Here is a 21264-nt window from a genome sequence, read left to right on the forward strand (position 1 = left end):
TTGTTCAGTTTGTGTCTCAGTTGTTGAATTTTGTTATGTTCATACAACTATTTACAAATGTTAAGTTTGCTGAAAATAAACGCAGTTGACAGTGAGAGGACGTTTCTTTTTTTGCTATATTTATATATATATATATAATATATATATATATATACACACTACCGGTCAAAAGTTTTAGAACACCTACCCATTCAAAGGTTTTTCTATATTTTTACTGTTTTCTACATTGTAGAAAGTGAAGTGATCAAAACTATGAAATAACTCATATGGAATCATGTATAAACCAAAAAGGTGTTGTCACGATCGTCGTAAGAAGCGGACCAAAGCGCAGCGTGGTTTGAATACATTCTTCTAAGTTTAATGAAGAACACTTAAACAAAAACAACAAAACGAATAAGACGAACGTGACCGCTATATAAACACTGTGCAAACATGCAACATAACATAGACAATAACCCACAACCCAAAACAGGCTACCTAAATATGGTTCCCAATCAGAGACAACGCAAAACACCTGTCTCTGATTGAGAACCATATCAGGCCAAACACATAGAAATAGACAAACCAGACAAACAACATAGAATGCCCCCTCAGATCACACCCTGACCAAACAAAACATAAAACATACAAAGCAAACTATGGTCAGGGCGTGACAGGTGTTAAACAATATATTTTATATTTGAGATTCTTCAAATAGCCACCTTTTTGCCTTGATGACAGCTTTGCACAGTCTTGGCATTCTCTCAACCAGCTTCATGATGTAGTCACCTGGAATGCATTTCAATTAACAGGTGTGACGAGAGAGAGTGACGTATGACGTAAAGGTAACGTAAGGGTAATGGCGGACTGAAGGGATTTATGTAGAGCACCTCAAGATAAAACATAATATTCGAAATATCTGCTAAATTAGACTAAAATATTAGCACTACTTAATCTGGTGAGTGATAACCTTCAATCTGGACAATAACACAAAACAAATCCTAAAACTAGAGACATTTATCGACAAATATTACGAAAACAGGCAACAACCAAACATGACGGAGAGTAAGACAGGGGAACCGATTACAAAACGAAAACGTGACTCTTCTACAGACACTGATGATTTAATATTCTCACCACCCGGAATGGTAAAGGTCGAAACCGATCTGTTAAAATCAATAAATGACAAACTGGGTATACTTGAATTAGTTAGTAAGGATATAAAAGAGTTGAAGGCAAGCCTAGAGATGAGTGATGAAAAAGCTGCAACATTGGAGAAGCAAACACACGCGCTAAAAGGGACAGTCAATAAGATTGAAACCGAAATGAATGGAATTAAAAAGGAGAACACCGTTCTGAAGGAAACCTTACTAGACATACAAACTAGATCCATGAGAGAGAATTTGGTACTTACAGGTATCCAAGAAAAAGAAGGAGAAGTTCCTGAATCTATAGTTAGAGAGTTCCTCCTTACAGCGCTTCAGATTCCACGCGAAGTTATCGACAAAATCCAACTTGAACGCGTTCACCGCTTCGGACAGAGAGGGCAGAGGTACGAACGCCCAATCGTTGCCAAATTTGCTTCATTTAAAGATAAAATAATGGTTAAAAGCCTGGGTAAAAGACTTGCTGGGACCAAAATTGGCATGAATGATCAGTTTCCGAAGGAAATTGCAGAACGGCGCAAAGTTCTGTATCCAATTTTCAAAGAAAATAGATTAAAAGCGAAACGAGTAGCTCTCGTCGTTGATAAACTATATATTGATAACCAGTTGTTCAGAGACACAAAGACTACTCCATGGTTATTTTAAAAATTACAAAGTTCTCATAGACGAGGGAAATAAACACAATTCAAGCCCGGTTACTGATTGTAACAATACAATAAAAAATATAGCTTTTCTATAAATCTTCACATATAACTAATTGAACACACAAGCACTAATTCAACATAGTGAAGATAAAAACTAAGTAAACAGAAGGCACAGTATGTGTGGATGGTATGGTTTGTGTTTATTTTTTATTTTATTTGTTATGTTTGGAAAGTTGAGTGAGTGAGTAATGAAATGGTTGCATATCCCAGAGCCAATGTATTGCTGTGAGCCGGGTATGAGAGGGCTTTCAATGTTGTTCAGATGATGGATATACTTTTATAATGAATTATACGTCTTATTTATTTATTGTCCTATCATGGAGAACTACATTTTTTATTTATTTTTTTATAAATTATATCTAATTATTTATTATCCTATTTTAATGGTACGGTCCATGGCACTATACCCTAGACACCCACCTGAATGACCCAGATACTAAGGAGAAGTCCCTAACTGTTTTATGTGCCCGCTGTAAGCGGTCTGTATGCAGCTAAAATGAGGTCAGAGACCAAGAGCAGCACTGCCCCCTCAAGATTCTGAGCCTGCTTGGCAGGGTTGGTCCTGCAAAGCCAAAGCCCCAATAAGGGAGAGCATAATATACAAGGAAATTCTCAAAGCTGCTAATGAGAACCTTGACGACCTTGTACCTAGCCGGTGGGGATTCCGGTGGGGTGCCCCCACCCAGGCAGTGGCAGTGCTGGCAACACTAGCTGCAGTAACCCATGGGGAGGGGGTCACACTCGGACATTCAGAGAGGGGGTATATTATTGTGGCCCTGGCGGCACAAAATCAAAGTCGGACTGCATGGAGATGCGTGGGGACATGGTCATGACGGGTGGCCGTATTGTGGGTGTTTCAGGAATAAGGTGTACATTTGACCTCCATTATCTAGGATATGACAATGGTAAATAAATCTCTCAATTTTTGCTAATTTTTTGTGCGGTCTTGCAGGCCTTCTCATGCAGCTGCAACTGCAAGTGCATTTGTAAATCATGACCCATCTTGAGTTGGGCTCTGGGATGGTGCAATTGTTGAGAAAGTGAGCTTATGGTTGTGTGGGGGTAAGGGCTGAGTGTGTGTGGGTGTATGTGTGTATCCCACAACTGTTGCGAAGGAAGAAGTAAAAGATGTTAGGGACAATAGAGGATGATCCACAGATATACATAATACAAATCGAGGTGAGGGCAATGGAAATGCATATGGTAATTGATCTTCTTCAATTCGGTAAATGGCACTGTATGCTCTTTTCAAAGAATGGATCCCAGTCGGTTCAGGGCTATGGGATACAGGGGGTCGAGGGTGGTCTACCGGGCATTGGGATGACAAGCCATCTCGAGATGAGGCCTTTTAGCGGGTGGAATAGTAGGGACCAATTGGAGGTTTACTTAGTAGAAATGCAAATATCATGGTACAACTATATAGACACTCAATCATTATGTTACTTTTTAATAGTACGTTTACAAAAATATATTCTGATTAAAAGAATGAAAGGTGTGTCTCATTATGGTAAGTGGTGAAATAAGTATAGCCAGTTACAATTGTAATGGCTTAGCAGATAATAAGAAAAGACGATCAGTATTTACCTGGCTAAAAGAGAAGGATTATAATATCTATTGTTTACAGGAAACCCATTCAACAGTTTTAGATGAAGTTTTGTGGAAAAAGAACTGGGGGGGCAAAATATATTTCTCCCATGGGCAAAGAAATTCAAAAGGGGTGATGGTTTTAATTAACAATAATTTTGATCCAAATGTGCAAATTGTCCAAACAGATCCTCAAGGTAGATGGATTATTTTAAATATGTTATTGGACAATAAACAAATATGGCTTGTTAACCTATACGGTCCGAATAATGATGATCCAAGCTTCTTTGAAAATATATATAAGAATTTATCAACTCTACAAGCAACACTAGACTCTATTATTATAGTGGGAGATTTTAATACGGTCTTAAATACCTCTATAGACCGGAAAGGAAATCACACTACAAACTATCACCCTCAGGCACTTAAGGAAATCATGAATGTCATGGATATATTGGAATTAGTGGATATATGGAGACTTAAATACCCTGATTTAGTGAGATATACATGGCGGAGGCTGAATCAAGCTAGTCGTCTTGACTACTTTCTTATACCATTCTCTCTGGCACCAAAAGTTAAAAAAGTGTTGATAGGGGACAGAATGCGGTCGGATCATCACATAATTGGCATATATATTTCTCTTACAGAATTTCCACGTGGGCGAGGATATTGGAAATTTAATCAAAGTCTACTAGATGATAAATTGTTTAGAACTAGGACAGAAGATTTTATAACTGACTTTTTCAGACATAACATAGGTACAGCAGATCCCCTTATTGTATGGGACACTTTTAAGTGTGCCTTTAGAGGCCATGCAATTCAGTACTCATCTATAAAACAAAAGCAATTTAGATCAAAAGAGTCCATATTAACAAAGGAAATTGAAGGACTAACAGTACAGTTAGATAGCAATAAAAACAGTACCATAGAGGCACAGAATAAGTTAGAGGAAAAACAAAAAGAAATGGAGGAACTTATTCAAGAAAGATCCAGTGTAATACATTATAAAAATAAAGCGAACTGGATGGAATATGGGGAAAAATGCACCAAATTCTTTTTCAATCTTCAATATAGAAATGCTACCAAAAAAAATGTATTAAAACTTGTTACAAATGATGGAGTCACGCATGATTCACCAAATGATATTTTGAAAGAGGAAGTAAAGTACTTTAAGAATATGTTTTCGTTTCAGGCTCCTCCATCTCCACTAACTGAAACTAATTGTATGGATTTTTTTCCTATTAATAATGTAAAATTAACATCTGTACAGAAAGACTCATGTGAAGGCCAAATTACAGAGGAGGAACTGCTTGATGCAATTGGGGCCTTTAAGGATGGGAAAACTCCAGGGCTGGATGGCATACCAGTGGAAGTATACAAAACTTTTTTTGATATACTCAAAGGACCATTATTAGCTTGTTTTAACCACTCCTATATAAATGGTAGATTATCAGACACGCAACAAGAAGGTCTGATATCGTTATTACTGAAACAGGACCCAAGTGGTATATATAAAGATCCAGTCCAATTAAAAAATTGGAGACCTCTTACACTTCAGTGTTGTGATGCAAAAATCCTAGCAAAATGCTTGGCGCATAGAATAAAAAAAGTTTTGTCAGATATTATTCATCCTAATCAGACAGGTTTTTTACATGGACGATACATTGGAGATAATATAAGGCAAGTACTGGAAACAATAGAACACTATGAAATATCGGGGACACCAGGTCTGGTTTTCATAGCTGATTTTGAAAAGGCTTTTGATAAAGTACGACTGGAGTTTATATATAAATGCCTAGAGTATTTCAATTTTGGGGAATCTCTTATAAAATGGGTTAAAATTATGTATAGTAACCCTAGGTGTAAAATAGTAAATAATGGCTACATCTCAGAAAGTTTTAAACTATCTAGAGGAGTAAAACAAGGTTGTCCACTATCGGCATATCTATTTATTATTGCCATCGAAATGTTAGCTGTTAAAATTAGATCAAACATTAATATTAATGGATTAGAAATCCGTGGCTTAAAAACTAAGGTGTCATTGTACGCTGATGATTCATGTTTTCTTTTAAAACCACAACTAGAGTCTCTCCACGGCCTCATAGAGGATCTAGATACCTTTGCTATCCTCTCTGGATTAAAACCAAATTATGATAAATGTACCATATTACGTATTGGATCACTAAAAAATACACATTTTATATTGCCATGTAGTTTACCAATTAAATGGTCTGACGGAGATGTGGATATACTCGGTATAAAAATCCCAAAAGAAAGAAATGATCTCACTCCAATAAATTTTTATAGAAAGTTAGCAAAAATAGATAAGATCTTGCTACCATGGAAAGGAAAATACTTGTCTATTTGTGGAAAAATCACCCTGATTAACTCTTTAGTCATATCACAGTTTACCTATTTGCTTATGGTTTTGCCTACACCTAGTGACCTGCTTTTTAAATTATATGAACAAAAAATATTCCATTTTATTTGGAACGGCAAGCCAGATAAAATTAAAAGGGCCTATTTATATAACGAATATGAATTCGGAGGGCAGAAATTATTAAATATTAAAGCATTAGACCTCTCACTAAAGGCATCAGTCATACAAAAGTTATACTTAAATCCAAACTGGTTCTCTAGTAAATTGGTACGAATGTCTCATCCTATGTTCAAGAAGGGCCTTTTTCCCTTTATTCAGATTACACCTGCTCACTTTCGGTTGTTTGAAAAGGAAATAATCTCCAAAATATCCTTATTTTTTAAACAAGCCTTAGAAAGTTGGTTGCAATTTCAGTTTAATCCACCTGAAAGGACGGAACAAATAGTACAACAAATATTGTGGTTAAATTCAAATATAGTAATTGATAAAAAAACTGTATTTATCGAAGAAATGTTTAAAAAAGGTATAATTTTTGTGAATGATATCATAAATAGGACTGGTGGAGTTATGTCACACATGCAGCTCACACAGACATATGGAAATGTCTGCTCTACCCAAAATTACAACCAATTAATTGCAGCATTACCACAAAAATGGAAGAGGCAAGTAGAAGGGGAAAAAAGTAAGGAACTTGTATGTCGGCCCTGTATTAAAGAACATAAATGGTTAAAGAAAAGTGTGATAAATAAAAACATATACCAATTTCATTTAAGGACCAAAAAACTGACAGCTGTGCCATATAAATTGCAAAATAGTTGGGAAGAGATGTTCGATGTACCCATTCCATGGCACATGGTTTATGAATTGATACGCAAAACAACGCCGGATTCAAAACTTCGAATTTTTCAATTTAAATTATTGTACAAAATTCTTGCAACTAATAGAATGTTATATATATGGGGTATACAATCTTCCCAGCTCTGTAGATTCTGCTGTGAGGAGGCAGAGTCATTAGACCATTTATTTTGGTATTGTCCATATGTAGCTCGTTTTTGGTCACAGGTCCAGGAATGGCTGAAGAATTGCAACATTTGCCTAGAACTAACGCTACAGATAGCAATACTGGGGGATTTGAAAAGCCATAGTCAATCAATCAATAATATAATAATTATTTTAGCAAAAATGTTTATTTTTAATTTACAATCTGTAGAAGCTATGAGAATAGGAAGGTTCAAATCTTTTGTGAAGCATCACAGCACAGTTGAAAAATATATGGCAAATAAAAATCCGAAATGGATGATGTTGGAAGATAGATGGGAAGGGTTGAGTAGAACTGAAGGGTGGGACTAATAACAAGATAAACAATGTAGGGCATACGGGATCTGTGAAATGTGTATAGGTGCGGAGCTTTTGTGAAATAGCACAGTTACAAGTGGAAATAAAATTGGATGGACAACAGAAATAGAGGAAGGACTAAGAACAAACAAGAGAGAACTATTATAAAGTAGTCTGTGTCTGTAAAATAGGTATAAGATGTATAAATTGAAGGTAAAAGCAGAAGTGTTTATTAGTTTACTCCAATTGGGGGAGCGGTGGTAGGGTTGCGGGGAATAATAATAAAGGTATATTCTTTAAAAAAGTATGTATGTCTATATAGGTATGTGTATGTATATATGTATATATGTATGCATGCGTGTATGGATATATATATTTACCCAAAAAAATATGGGGGATTGGAAATGATGCAGACAATTACATTGGAAGCAACATTCTTTCCGCAATATTAAGCTGATCCACCCCAAGAAAAAAAAAAAAAAAAAAAAAAAAAAAAAACAGGTGTGTCTTGTTAAAAGTTAATTTGTGGAATTTCTTTCCTTCTTAATTCGTTCGAGCCAATCAGTTGTGTTGTTACAAGAAGGGGGGGTATACAGAAGATAGCCTTATTTGGTAAAAGACCAAGCCCATATTATGGCAAGAACAGTTCAAATAAGCAAAGAGAAACAACAGTACATCATTACTTTAAGACATGAAGGTCAGTCAATACGGAACATTTCAAGACCTTTGAAAGTTTCTTCAAGTGCAGTTGCAGAAACCATCAAGCGCTATGATGAAACTGGCTCTCATGAGGACCGCCACAGGAATGGAAGACCCAGAGTTACCTCTGCTGCAGAGGATAAGTTCATTAGAGTTACCAACCTCAGAAATTGCAACCAAAATAAATGCTTCACAGAGTTCAAGTGACAGACACATCTCAACATCAACTGTTCAGAGGAGATTGTGTGAATCAGGCCTTCATGGTCGAATTGCTGCAAAGAAACCACTACTAAAGGACACCAATAAGAAGAAGAGACTTGCTTGGGCCAAGAAACATGAGCAATGGACATTAGAACGGTGGAAATTTGTCCTTTCGTCTGAAGTCCAAATTGGAGATTTTTGGTTCCAACCGCCGTGTCTTTGTAAGACGCAGTGTGGGTCTCCGCATGTGTATTTCCCACCGTAAAGCATGGAGGAGGAGTTGTTATGGTGTGGGGGTACTTTAATGGTGACACTATCAGTGATTTATTTAGAATTCAAGGCACACTTAACCAGCATGGCTACCACAGCATTCTGCAAAGATTTGCCATCCCATCTGGTTTGGGCTTAGTGGGACTATCATTGACATCAAGGCAAAGGGGGGCTACTTTGAAGAATCTCAAATATTAAATATATTTGTTTAACACTTTTTTGGTTACTACATGATTCCATATGTGTTATTTTATAGTTATAATGTCTTCACTATTATTATAAAACGTAGAAAATAGTAAAGATAAAGAAAAACCCTTGAATGAGTAGGTGTTCCAAAACTTTTGACAGGTAGTGCATATATCATTTATACATCCAAAAAATGGATGTAGCAACTACAGATTGCCCCCTTTTAAGTCTATCAAAGGTGTGCGAGTTTGAACATGTGTGCATTAGGACTATGGTTTGAGCAAAAAAAGCCCCACTTTTATTCCATTGGATGGGATCCGTACTGTTCAGCTGTTGCAAGCGCGCATTTTCACTGACTGTCAACTGGTTTCAAAAACAATGCTTTATAGGCAGCTTAAACTTCTTGAATTCAACCATTATTGGGTTCAAATACACATTCAGATTTGTGAACAGCCATCCACAACAACCACAATCCGTAAGGCGCAAATAGCTAAATGAGAGAGCAGCAGTGTGATTCACACCAATGCGCTATGTAGATATCAATAATAAGTGATATCCGTATCGCCGTAGACTACACCACTGTTGTCATCCTTACCTCCAAGCTTTTGTTCAAGTTGGATAATCTTTGGATGCCGACAGCAGTCGTACCATTGGAAGACATAGCTTGGACTGTAGCCAACAAAAGCACATTCCTGCTATTCTCCCGCGATCCATCAAACATATTTGGAGTGTCATCATAGAGTTCTCTGATTTGTGGTCAGACTCGCTCAGGTGGAACCAATTTAAACGTGCGCCTTTTTTCAATGCTGATTTGAATGTCAATGAGAAAACAGAGAAGTGTCAAGATTGTTTTTGCAAACCTTTCGGAATTTAAAAGTAATCTAGTCTAGTTTTTCAAAAGTATCTGTAATCTGATTGCAATATTTTTGCTGGTAATGTACCGGATTACAGTTAACGTTTTTTTTAATCCCTTACATGTAACATCAAGGTCAAAGAAAGACCAACAATACAAATAAATGGCTGACGAAAGAGATCAATAAACTTAAAGCCACGTTGGAGAAAGGAAAAATACAAGCGATTCCAACGCATTAATGGTAATTCCAAATCTCCTCGTTGAAAAGTGAATGCCATGCTGAAACATCCTCCTGTCCATCCAACCATTAGAAGAACCCTTCTGTTGCACTCATCATTGGTTGAAAACATTAGAACTAAATATCGCAACACCAGAAAAGAAAAGGAGAGGCAGATGATTGCAAGAGTAACTATTGGGAACATAGTGAAGTAGTACCGAATGCAAAGGCTCGCCCAGACTACTCTAGGTTTTTCAAAGGAGAGGGCAGGATTGGATGGATATATTTGTACCTTTGTGTGGACGAAGAGAATCTGGGCAACTGCTGAATCCAAGAAGGGATGATGTGAGTCGCATGACTACAGGGAGGAAACAAACTGTTACGCGAAACAAACAGAAGATGCAAAAAAAGGATGCTGACAGACAATGAAAAATCTACACAGGAAGTTCCTATCAGAAAGTCAAGACTCGATCTCCTACTCTTTCCTCTACACCTTTGGGCCATTTTGGGTTGTGGCACCAACGGAAGCTGACCGTGAGACGTGCCAATGTAAAACCCACGAGAATCTCCAATTCATGGCTAGCAGCTTTTACAGCCGTGGGCTTTTGTCATCCAAAAACTGCAGTGAAAGGCACAATGAAGATGCATCAAGTGATAAGTGTGTTGCCAGGTCACATTAAGTACAGAGACATAGCCTGTTCCTGCCAAAAGAGATGAGGGGTCATGGCCTGTCCCTGCTTTGACTTTTAAAAGAAGCAACTTTAGAAGCGATTGAGTCTCCAATATCAACTCTAGAAGCTGCTGAGGCTCCAATATCAACTCTAGAAGCTCCTACTTATTAAAGGTTCATGTATCCTTATATACATATTTTATAAACTTTTTGAATAACCATTTTATTAAGCGTGAACCGTGAGCCCAGAATTATTAAGAGCAAAATGAGTAGGGCTGCTTATCATAAAATGCCTGATTAGTGTTATTAAACTTGAACTAACAATGATTTTCAAATACAATCCAATTGTTTTACAACTTGCTATGTTGTTCTAATGCAATACTCGTGTTTTAATAATCTGTTTTTCTGTTGTTTAACAAACTTAGGTTGACAATGTTTTTAAAAAGACAAGGAAGTAAATTGAAAATTATTATTATATATTTTTTTTTACCATTTCACAGATTTCAAAGTTCATAAAATATCTTTAATTGTTTAAATATTTTGTTCATTACTGGTGTTAGTTACACCCTGTTATTGCTTTCCACCCTGTTATGCTTCATTCCACCCTGTTAGGTCAGTGTTTTAAAAATCATAATTGAACAATTCCATCAACTGTTATGTATATCTCTGTGGTAACTTGTAGAGATAGAAGGGATCAATTACAAATGCAAAAATGTTGACCAAATTCTGTTGTTATAAACTCTTATTAGGAAAAATGTGGTGCATATGAAGCGCTGGTTTCTGAAAATAACACACGTTTCTCTCAATAATCATTGATTTAGTTGCTAGTTAAATAACTTGCCTAGTTAAATATATATTTTTTTAAATATATAATTATTTGAAGTAAATTAAAGTAATAAAGTAAGGGACATTTGATGTCTTAGAACATCTAAATCTATGTATATACATGCATTGTGTCAGAGCTGGGAGTACTGGGTGGAGGAGTCAAGCGCAGAGAGCAGGGTTTCAAGAAAGTGGATTTATTTTCCAATTGACAGGGAAAACGATCATGCCCTAAACACACGGGCGCATGAAAAGACGAGTCCAAAAACACCGGACTAAACTGTCCCGAGAAAATAATAAAATCCACATCACAATCCAACACCAAAAAACAGAATACAAGCCCGCACAAAAGCCAGCGGGCTACCTGCCCTTAAATAGCCTACCCACCAAACTAAACTCAAAACAGGTGCACCCAATCAGCCCAAACTAACAGAAACAAAAAGAAAATAATCGATGGCAGCTAGTAGGCCGGTGACGACGACCGCCGAGCGCCGCCCGAACAGGAAGAGGCACCATCCTCGGCGGGATTCGTGACACATTGTTAGCACTTTCAGACAGTTATGTGTTTGTCCCTAACAGGGTGGAAATATTCCATGGTCCATGTGTGAACAACATTCCCATATTTATTAGGATTTAAGTGCCTGAGCTTTTTCTGAAAGTCAAACATGTTTTTTTCTGATCAAATTCAAAACAAATGAAAAATATATACTTTTTTTCACAAAATGCATGTGGTCCAAAAGGCACCGCAATGTAGGAATGACCCACCACCAAAGCACTCTTGGTGTTTTTATCAGGAACCAAGGTAAGACCCAGATACAGATGGTCGAAGTAACAATGTTTATTACAGCCACAGGGCAGGCAAACGAAAGGTCAAGGCAGGCAGGGTTCGATAACCAGAGTAGTGGAGGAAAGGTACAGGACGGCAGGCAGGCTCTGGGTCGGGTCAGGCAGAGGTTGGTAATCCAGAGGTGGGGCAAAGGTACAGGACGGCAGGCAGGCTCAGGGTCAGGGGCAGGCAGAGTGGTCAGGCAGGCGGGCTCGGAGATGGGACAGGCAAGGGTCAAAACCAGGAGGGCGAGAAAAAGAGAGACTGAGAAGCAGTAGATGAGACGAAAAACGCTGGCAGGCTTGACAAACAAGACGAACTGGCAACAGACAGACAGAGAACACAGGTATAAATACACGGGGAAGATGGGCAACACCTGGAGGGGATGGAGACAATCACAAAGACAGATGAAACAGATCAGGGTGTGACAGTTTTATACATATTATTAGCAGAAAATACAGTAAAAAGCAGCCTTTTCCTTCACTTCATCTCTTCTTCCAGGGATAATGGAGCTCTTTATCCCTGATGTGTTTTGACTGCTGCAGCAACAGGACAGAACGGGGTATGACATGACAGCTGTTTATGTCTGACTGAGAGTGACTCCATGCGTATAGTAAACACCACCACAGTTTTATCTAAATTTTAGATCTATGATAGGTCAGTCGTAACATGATGGTGTGCTTCCTGAGTGGTATCATTTCATTTAGCGGTAGCTGTGAATACACACTTGGGGATTCTTGTGTTCAGTAATGTTGCTGATCTGTGTGCGTTTGTGCCCCTCACTATAGTGAAACCCTACCATCATCAAAGTAGCTGGTGTTGAGGTGAATGCTGTGAGGAAGAGCCTTCGGTATGTGGTAGAGCTGCCTGGACACAGGTTGGAGATGGTCCTATTGCGATGAAGCCTAGATGAGGAGGTATATTCACAGCAGCCACCCCAGTCTGAAATGGGACCACTGCTGTTGTGAGTAGATTAGAAGAAATTAAAGTTAAAGTGATAACAGTATGTAATATGATATCATACAATGTTCACACAGGCAATTGGTAAGATTTTGAAATCAAAATATTTTTAAGACATACAAGTAGACAGAATACTTTCTAGTAGGCTATTTTAATTCCACTAGGTTTACTCACTGCTGTTTTCAAGCATGGTTGACTCCATATGGATGTTCTGAATTCTAAAAAGAAAAAAAGTAGACCTAGGTATAAAACATTAATTAATATAGACATTTTTGGTTCATTCCAGTCATTAAAAAAATACACAGACAACTCACATGTCTGGGATGTTAAATGGAGTACACCTCCTCCGGGGAAAGTACCGATTTTCATAATACACCTCTGTATTGAAAGCAAAGGGGTTTTCTTCACATTGTTGTGAGATCTAGAAAAATAGTCATAGCCAGCTATTTGATGATACAGAAAATATAAGCTAATTGATTTACACATTCAATTCATTTGTTATTGTAACATTTGAAATTCAGTGATAAGCAGTTGGACAGTTCAGTAGTTTAGTAGTTGAAACCAATACCGTTAGAGGTTGGTGAGGATGCCAATCATCACAATTCTCAACCTCAGAGGGGCCGACGCCTGGATTGTCCTCACACTGAGCCTCACTCTGGGTCTGCAACATCACAAAATGCATTCATAACTTTAATAACCACTGTACTGAATGAAACATAATAAAGTGAAGAAGTTAATTTTCTTTATCATATAGTTAAATTGTTGTAGTTTACTCATTTGGAACTCAATGGATATTGTAGTAGGTCTGCATGTGCTACCCTCGCCAAAACTGACTTTGACTGTAGTCTCCGAGGCTGTTTCCTGTGCCATGCCCTGAGGTACGAATGATCCCTATAGTCTAAAATTTTGTCAAACCTCCCGTCTACACTATTGTGCAAAATTACCAAATATCTTGTGAAATTATAGCAAAAATTATATACAGTTACGTAATTATATTGCACTTGTTGAGTAGCATAGCACACACAATACGTTGTTGACCTCTATCTTGCCAAAAATCTACATGCATGTATGCACATACCCTATGTTTAATGTAGATCAACATTCTTCATTTCTATATGTATAGAGAAATAAATATTTTTTGAGTTTTAAACACGAAACACTACCTTTTCGGCATGAAAATGTTTTATCGCCATGTTTGCAGTCGTTGTGGATTAAGAAAGGTACCGCCCACCAACCTATGTTAGTACTGTGACTGTTTGGCGCCACTGTGCCTCATTTACTTAATCTTAACTCTTTGTATTAGTATTTAGTAACTATAGAATAAACTGTATATTTTTGGAAGCCATTTCAGTATTTTGAATATTTAAGATGAAAACGATTGAAACTGATTGAAACCATGCAATAAATCAGTTTCCTTACCGTGGGGTTGTTACCGTCTGAAAACTTAGTCTCATTGACATGAATCCTTGTATAAGTTACTTACTGTGCCAAATGTTGTTCATTGTCCAATTTCCAAGTCAAATAAAGGCTTAATATGCTCAGGGAGCTTTTGAAAAAGTATTCTTCCAACTAAAACTTGTTTTAGTGTCCTCCTTCAAAGATCGATAATTAAAAACCCGGAAGGCACTTACAGGATGTTCAAAGTCCTGCATAAGTAATACTGCACTAATAAACAATTTTCAAAAATATGTTCTGGTTTTATAACATAGACTGTGCTCTGTGCGATGCTGCTTAGTTCCCATTCGTGTCATGATTCAGTTAAATCTGTAGCTAGTTATTTTACAAGAGGAAATGAAACTTGTTCAGAAGTAAACTACCATGGTCATCATTATTGAGAAACACAGGTTTTAGGCATACTTTGTTAATTTAAAGAAACTGGGTTGTATAGACTATGATTGTGGGAGCAGAGCAGAACTGTGGAACCATTAACATTTTGCTGATCATCATTAATTGTTTAATTTGACTTGATGAGGTTTGTAAGACTCCACGTATTTGTTATAATGTCAATATGAAGCCATGGGAAACTATTCATATTAAGTTAACATACATAACTAACTCCAACTCCAACCTTGGCGGTAAACTACTTGTCAAGCCTTATGTGACCATTCTTGTTCTCGCCACTCTTGAAGTCAAATGAGAAAATGGCACAGCACAGTGGTGGTCTAACGAACATGCTCACGCTCAAACTCACTCAAAAGCTAAATAAAGACCCAGGTTTAGCGTGAGAGGCTCCCCTCCTTTCCCCCTGAAGCTGTACTCTAGGCCCACACTGACATTGCATTATGCCTGAGTCTGCGATTTCACAATCGTCTGACGTATAATGCATTCTACTCCTTGTATTCAGTGTCATATGCCGTATGTTAGTTGCAAAGAGTGGAATGATAGCTAAACAGACTGGTACCCAGAATAGCTACAGTTGAAGTCGGAAGTTTACATACACTTAGGTTGGAGTCATTAAAACTCGTTTTTCAACCACTCCACAAATTTCTTGTTAACAAACTACAGTTTTGGCAAATCGGTTAGGACATCTACTTTGTGCACAATCATTTTTCCAACAATTGTTTACAGACAGATTATTTCACTTATAATTCACTGAATCACAATTCCAGTGGGTCAGAAGTTTACATACACTAAGTTGACTGTGCCTTTAAACAGCTTGGAAAATTCCAAGTCATGGCTTTAGAAGCTTCTGATAGGCTAATTGATATAATTTGAGTCAACTGGAGGTGTACCTGTGGATGTATTTCAAGGCCTACCTTCCAACTCAGTGCCTCTTTGCTTGACATCATGGGAAAATCAAAAGAAATCATCCAAGACCTCCGAAAAAAAATGGTAGACTGGTAGACAAGTCTGGTTCTTCCATGGGAGCAATTTCCAAACGCCTGAAGGTACCACGTTCATCTGTACAAACAATACTAAGTATAAAGACCATGGGACCACGCAGCCGCCATACCGCTCAGGAAGGAGACGCGTTCTGTCTCCTAGAGATGAACGTACTTTGGTGTGAAAAGTGCAAATCAATCCCAGAACACCAGCAAAGGACCTTGTGAAGATGCTGGAGGAAACAGGTACAAAAGTATCTATATCCACAGTAAAACGAGTCCTATATCGACATAACCTGAAAGGCCGCTTAGCAAGGAAGAAGCACTGACCCCTAGCATACTTCAAAAGTTGTGGCAAAATGGCTTAAGGACAACAAAGTCAAGGTATTGGAGTGGCCATCACAAAGCCCTGACCTCAACCCTATAGAAAATTTGTGGGCAGACCTGAAAAAGTGTGTGCGAGCAAGGAGGCCTACAAACCTGACTCAGTTACACCAGCTCTGTCAGGAGGAATGGGCCAAAATTCACCTAACTTATTGTGGAAGGCTACCCGAAACGTTTGACCCAAGTTAAACAATTTAAAGGCAATGCTACCAAATACTAATTGAGTGTATGTAAACTTCTGACCCACTGGGAATGTGATGAAAGAAATAAAAGCTGAAATAAATCATTCTCTCTACTATTATTCTGACATTTCACATTCTTAAAATGAAGTGGTGATCCTAACTGACCTAAGACAAGGAATTGTTACTAGGATTATATGCCAGGAATTGTGAAAAATTGAGTTTAAATGTATATGTCTCAAGTGTATGTAAACTTCCGACTTCAACTGTATATGCTGTTAACTGCTTACTTATGAATAAACATCATGTTTGGCAAGAGTTATTAGGGGTGGTGAGTAAAATGATCAAATGACTTTACAGATCTACTGACAGCTATCCCTAGGAACCAGAGGGACAAAACATTCACATTTTTGTTCTTAATTAACTTAAAATAGGTTTTAATAATTATTTACAGGAACGTTACACACTGTACAATACAAACAACACAGGAGCAGGAAGCAAAACAAATAGGAAGGTTACAGTATGTGTATGTTATGGTCAAACGTTTAACGTGATGTCTTGCGTGACATCAGCACTTAGCACGCTGTTGTGTGACAACCACCACTTCATGACCCCCTTTGCTGATGAACATAATTTTGCTGTCTGTGATGTTCAGTTATGCTGTTGCTCCGACAACATCACGCCACTTTAACTCAGTATTCCTCCCGATCCTGTTTGTCATCGTCCACCGTGTTCGGTTCTTCATACCAACGTTCGATCAGTCAAGAGGGCTCCATATCTACCAAGACATGCAACCAGACATAGCAGGTTGGCTTTAGTTATTTGTTCTCTGGACACCGTCAAAACTAATGAAAATGCAGAGTTTAACTACATATATTGCTTGACATAATTTGGACTGATTGCTCAGTGGACCATTTGGCTTCTGTGTATTGGATTGTATAACAGCACAAATGATTAAGTCATTTGGTTTACTATATGTTTAGATATTTCAGGCGTCATTCGTAGTAACAATTATAGTTCAATGATAGTTTATTTAGGGCATAGATATTGTTGTGGCTGTATGTACCTTGTTGTAGTGAGCCATGCCCTTGACCTTGAGTGAGATTGTTGTTCACAGTAGGATGTGTATGAGGTAGATGCACATGGTGAGAAGGTCTTGGAGTGAAGTTTGGAAAAGATTGTTCTTCTACTGCCACCAGATCCAGTATTTCTGGAGGGGAGATGAAAAGCTTGATGATCAAACACAAGTCTGGTACAGCATAATATCTTCTCATATAAACTCTGTTAACTACATTTAAGAAGAATGCATAGGAAATAGTGCAGACATAGGGCAAAAAACATATTTTTTTTGGTCAATCATGCTTGATCAAATGCTCCACATTTACCATGACATACGACTGCTTTAGTTATTTGTACTGCAGTCTGGACAGCTCCAACACCTGAAGATGAAAAGCATAGCTAAATACACTCACTGGCCAGTTTATTAGGTACACCCATCTAGTACCGGGTCAGACCCCCTTTGCCTCCAAAACAGCCTGAATTCCCTGAATTCTTCGGGGCATGGATTATACAAGATGTCGGAAACGTTGTTGCTCAATTGGTATCAAAGGCCCTAACGTGTGCCAGGAAAACATTCCCCACACCAGTACACCACCACCACCAGCCTGTACCAGGCAGGATGGGTCCATGGACTCATGCTGCTTATGCCAAATCCGGACTGTCATCAGCATGACGCAACAGGAACCGAGATTCGTCGGACCAGGCGATGTTTTCCCACTCCTCTATTGTCCAGCGTTGGTGATCGCTTGTCCACTGGAGCTGCTTCTTCTTGTTTTTAGCTGATAGGAGTGAATCCCGGTGTGGTCGTCTGCTGCAATAGCCCATCCGTGACAAGGATCAACAAGTTGTGTGTTCTGAGATGCCATTCTGCTTACCACTGTTGTACTACTCCGTTATTTGTCTGTTTGTGGCCCGCCTGTTAGCTTAATACGAGTCTTGCCAGTCTCCTTTGACCTCTCTCATTAACAAGCTGTTTTTGCCCACAGGACTGCCGCTGACTGGATGGTGTTTGTCGCACCATTCTCTGTAAACCCTAGACACTATGGTGTGTGAAGCCCAGGAGGCCGGCCGTTTCTGAGATACTGGCCACCGGCGCGCTTGGCACCGACGATCATACAATGCTCTAGCTCAAAGTCGCTTAGTTCACTCATTTTGTCCATTCTAACATTCAATTGAACAGTGTCTGAATGCCTCGACGCCTGTCTGTCTGCTTTATATAGCAAGCGGTGGCCACGTGACTCACTGTCTGTAGTAGCGTTCAATTTTCGTGACCGTGGTGGTGTACCTAATAAACTGGCTGTGAGTGTACAGTACCAGTCAAAAGTTTGGACACATCTACTCATTCAAGGGTTTTTCTTTATTTTGACTATTTTCTACATACAGAATAATAGTCAAGAAATCAAAACTATGAAATAACACATATGGAATCATGTACTAACCAAAAAAGGGTTATAAACAAATCAATACGTTTTATATTTGAGATTCTTCAAAGTAGCCACCCTTTGCCTTTGATGTCAGCTTTGCACACTCTTGGCATTCTCTCAACCAGCTTCTCCTGTAATGGTTTTCCAACAGTCTTGAAGGAGTTCCCACATATGCTGAGCACTTGTTGGCTGACTCTGCGGTCCAACTCATCCCAAACCATCTCAATTGGGTTGAAGTCAGTTGATTGTGGAGGCCAGGTCATCTGATGCAGCACTCCATCACTCTCCTTCTTGGTCGAATAGCCCTTACACAGCCTGGAGGTGTGTTGGGCCATTGTCCTGTTGAAAAACAAATGATAGTCCCACTAAGCCCAAACCAGGTGGGAGGACGTATTGCTGCAAAATGCTGTGGTAGCCATGCTGGTTAGGTGTGCCTTGAATTCTAAATAAATCATACAGTGTCACCAGCAAAGCACCCTCACACCATAACACCCCCTCCTCCTTGCTTCTCAGTGGGAACCACACATGCGGAGATCATCCGTTCACCTACTCTGCGTCTCACAAAGACACGGCGGTTGGAACCAAAAATCTCAAATTTGGACTCATCAGACCAAAGGACAGATTTCCATTTCCACCGGTCTGATGTCCATTGCTCGTGCTTCTTGGCCCAAGCAAGTCTGTTCTTATTATTGGTGTCCTTTAGTAGTGGTTTCTTTGCAGCAATTCGACCATGAAGGCCTGATTCACGCAGTCTCCTCTGAACAGTTGATGTTGAGATGTGTCTGTCACTTGAACTCTGTGAAGCATTTATTTTGGCTGCAATTTCTGAGGCTGGTAACTCTAATGAACTTATCCTCTGCAGCAGAAGTATCTCTGGGTCTTCCTTTCTTGTGGCGGTCCTCATGAGAGCCAGTTTCATCATAGCGCTTGATGTTTTTTGCGACTCCACTCTAAGGAACTTTTAAAGTTGTTGAAATTTTCGAGTTTGACTGACCTTCATGTCTTAAAGTAATGATGGACTGTTGTTTCTCTTTGCTTATTTGAACTGTTCTTGCCATAATATGGACTTGGTCTTTTACCAAATAGGGCTATCTTCTGTATACCACCCCTACCTTGTCACAACACAACTGATTGTCTCAAATGCATTAAGAAGGAAAGAAATTCCACAAATTAACTTTTAACAAGACACACCTGTTAATTGAAATTCATTCCAGGTGACTACCTCATGAACCAGGTGACTACCAGCAACCTACACTCAAACTGGACAGTTTTATCTCAATCTCTTCATTCAAAGACTCAGTCCTGGACACTCTTACTGACAGTTGTGGCTGCTTTGTGTGATGTATTGTTGTCTCTACCTTCTTTCCCTTGTGCTGCTGTCTGTGCCCAATAATGTTTGTACCATGTTTTGTGCTGCTACCATGCTGTGTTCTCATGTGTTGCTGCCTTGCTATGTTGTTGTCTTAGGTCCCTCTTTATGTAGTGTTGTGTTGTCTCTCTTGTCATTATGTGTGTTTTGTCCTATATTTATATTTTATTTATTTTTAATTTTTAATCCCAGCACCCGTCCCCGCAGGAGGCCTTTTTCCCTTTCGTAGGCCGTCATTGAAAATAAGAATTTGTTCTTAACTGACTTGCCTAGTTAAATAAAGGTTCAATTAAATTTAAAAAAAATGCCGGTTGAGAGAATGCCAAGAGTGTGTAAAGCTGTCATCATAGCAAAGGGTGGCTGCTTTGAAGAAACTCAAATCTCAAATATATTTTGATATGTTTAACTCTTTTTTGGTTACTACATGATTCCATGTGTTATTTCATAGTTTTGATGTCTTCACTACTATTCTACAGTGTAGAACATAGTCAAATAAAGAAAATCCCTTGAATGAGTAGGTGTGTCCAAACTTGACTGGTACTGTATATTGCGTCACATAATTCTGACAAAGATTGTTAAGTACACAGCTATTCTTGTGGCTGTACTGTATGTGCTTATTGAAGTTCCCATGCCCCATACCTTGAGTGAGGTAGTTGTTCACACTAGGATATATATGAGTTAGATGCACATGGTCAGATCGTCTTGGAGTGAAGTTTGGAAAAGATTGTTCATTTACTGCCACCAGATCCAACATTTCTCCTGAATATGAGGGAAGATCAAATCTCAATGATCAAGCATAAACCTTCTCATGAATTAGATTAGAGGAATATCATAGTAATTTGTATCATGAATTAGATTAGAGGAATATCATAGTAATTTGTATCATGAATTAGATTAGAGGAATATCATAGTAATTTGTATCATGAATTCATAATGCAGTTCCAGGTGAAGAAATGTGCTTTATAAGAATCCATGTCTTGCCAAATATTGGTTTGATATATACTACATAACTGTTTCCTGATAATAATTGGTAAACTCACCATTACTTCCAGACAGACCTCTGTCTGCTTCTGCAAGGTTGTTTGGTCTAAAAATAAAATAATTACCTTTCATTTCAAAGTGCTTATAATAGCAGGACCACATAGTCCTACCTGCTCATCGCTGTTTCCCTCCAA

The 21264-nt window shown here is 38.4% G+C and overlaps 2 long non-coding RNA genes across 2 annotated transcripts; both read right to left on the bottom strand.

Moving 5' to 3' along the window:
* Nucleotides 1–12068: 12068 nt before the first annotated feature.
* LOC120018004 lies at nt 12069–14591 on the bottom strand. The gene is made up of 6 exons (XR_005472174.1): nt 14336–14591; nt 13421–13513; nt 13167–13273; nt 13027–13070; nt 12692–12851; nt 12069–12268 (listed from the first exon to the last, which is right to left on the bottom strand). It is a non-coding gene; the product is annotated as an uncharacterized LOC120018004 (long non-coding RNA).
* A 2142-nt stretch (nt 14592–16733) lies between these two features.
* LOC120018705 lies at nt 16734–20832 on the bottom strand. Its single transcript, XR_005472241.1, has 3 exons — nt 20729–20832; nt 17304–17447; nt 16734–17015 (listed from the first exon to the last, which is right to left on the bottom strand). It is a non-coding gene; the product is annotated as an uncharacterized LOC120018705 (long non-coding RNA).
* Nucleotides 20833–21264: the final 432 nt, after the last annotated feature.

The sequence above is a fragment of the Salvelinus namaycush genome, chromosome 23 (genome assembly GCF_016432855.1).
Source record: "Salvelinus namaycush isolate Seneca chromosome 23, SaNama_1.0, whole genome shotgun sequence".
In the NCBI taxonomy this organism is placed as follows: domain Eukaryota; kingdom Metazoa; phylum Chordata; class Actinopteri; order Salmoniformes; family Salmonidae; genus Salvelinus; species Salvelinus namaycush.